General features: G+C 42.9%; 1 pseudogene; it reads right to left on the reverse strand.

Moving 5' to 3' along the window:
• Window positions 1–371: 371 nt before the first annotated feature.
• LOC139366810 (stonustoxin subunit beta-like) lies at window positions 372–1,501 on the reverse strand (annotated as a pseudogene).
• Between the last annotated feature and the right edge of the window lie 402 nt (window positions 1,502–1,903).

Genomic DNA, 1,903 nt, shown 5'->3' on the forward strand with positions numbered 1-1,903 from the left:
GCACTTCAAAGACATTGTAACTGCAGTGCTCTGCCTACATTACGATATTCTTGTAAACTATGCATAGTTTGCCACCTGGTGGACTAAACGATCAACACAAAACTGAACTGAACTAAACAGCTCAGATTCATTGCCGCTTGTACAGTACATCATTGTGAAAATATTAATTTGACCGAAATACAATATGATTATAATCTGTCGATCCATCCATGATCAATAAAACCATAACTGAATCACAGTGAGGTAACACTATGTGACTACAGTAAAATCATGGGAAGGGAATTGACCTATCAATGGAAATATTTCACTATAATGATTGACCCAGAAGCTGCATTGTTGACTAGAGTGCTCAGATTGGATCCTGGCCTTTATCACTGTGTTGATGTCATTATTTTCACAGATCTATCAACAAAGAACCCAGGATAGAGGGGTTCAGTGAATGGGGTCTGGACTCTGTGGAGGAGGGTCATTGTGTCAGAGACACTGTAGAAAGACAGAGTTCCTGCCCTGTGGTCCAGGTACACTCCTACTCTGGTGGAAAGGGACACACAGATGGCAGTCATTATACCATTGTGGTAGAAAGTGCCGAGAGAGGCACCACATTCCAAACACCAGGCCTGATTACTGCCTCCAAACCACTCATAATTTCCTCTCCTGCTGATCCCTTTATATGAGACAGCTATACAAACCCCTCTGCTCCACTCCACCTCCCAGTAGCAGGCTCCAGACTGACCCTCTCTACACAACACCTGGGGGCGTGTGGTAAATCTGTCTGAATGGGCAGGATAAAGCTGGTCCTTATAACGCCGTGTCACCTTTCTGTTCCCCTCAGACAGACACAGACAGTTAAATGCCGTGTTGGGATCCAATGTGAGCTGACAGGAATCTGCTCTCTGGTCTTGGGTTCAGGCCTCGTCTACTGACAGGTGGTGTCATTCCAATGTGATGCTAATCCACCAACTGACAATCCAGACTGAGTTGTGCCAAATGACGGAAGACAACGGGGCTCAGAAGATCGAACAATGTGGACTTTTGTAACTATGGAAACATAGGAAATGAAATATCACAGTTCAATACTGATCATGACATAAACATTACAGTAATTCAATAGGCTCAATAGTTGAAAGATGTTTAGGTAATTGGTTTAGTAATATCAATGACCAGATAAGTTACCAACTTTTTACAGAGATCTTGGCAATACTCCCAGAGCAGATCTTTTTAACTTGACTTTTCAGCTCAGAGACTGATTTTTTACATCCTTAAAGAAGACGTGTTGGTTGACAGTGATGCTGGGTAACAGAGGGACATAGAAAGACTGGAAACTCTACAAAGACAAATCAGAAAAACAGAGAAAAGATGAGAAATACAAACATTTCATTTTCAGCAGTAACAACTGATGCTGTGGACAGAGAACCCTTGATGTCACCTGGAGGAATTGGATGTTGTCTTCTGTGTTTGAGAGCTGCTCCAGCTTGGCGTCTCTCCTCCTCAGCTCAGACATCTCCTAGTCCAGTTGCTTCAACAGTCCTTCATCCCGACTCACTTCAGCCTTCCCCCGGGATTTGACCAGCTCCTTCACCTCAGTACCTTCTCTCAAGGCTGTTGGCCTAGTAACCGAAAGGTTGCAAGATTGAATCCCCGAGGTGACGAGGTCAAAATCTGTCGTTCTGCCCCTGAACAAGGCAGTTAACCTACTACAAACATTCCTGAATAAAGCCCTGATCATCTACATACAGTGGGGCAAAAAAAGTATTTAGTCAGCCACCAATTGTGCATGTTCTCCCACTTAAAAAGATGAGAGAGGCCTGTAATTTTCATCATAGGTACACTTCAACTATGACAGACAAAATTTGAAAAAAATCCAGAAAATCACATTGTAGGATTTTTAATGAATGTATTTGCA

The sequence above is a fragment of the Oncorhynchus clarkii genome, chromosome 15 (assembly GCF_045791955.1).
Source record: "Oncorhynchus clarkii lewisi isolate Uvic-CL-2024 chromosome 15, UVic_Ocla_1.0, whole genome shotgun sequence".
In the NCBI taxonomy this organism is placed as follows: domain Eukaryota; kingdom Metazoa; phylum Chordata; class Actinopteri; order Salmoniformes; family Salmonidae; genus Oncorhynchus; species Oncorhynchus clarkii.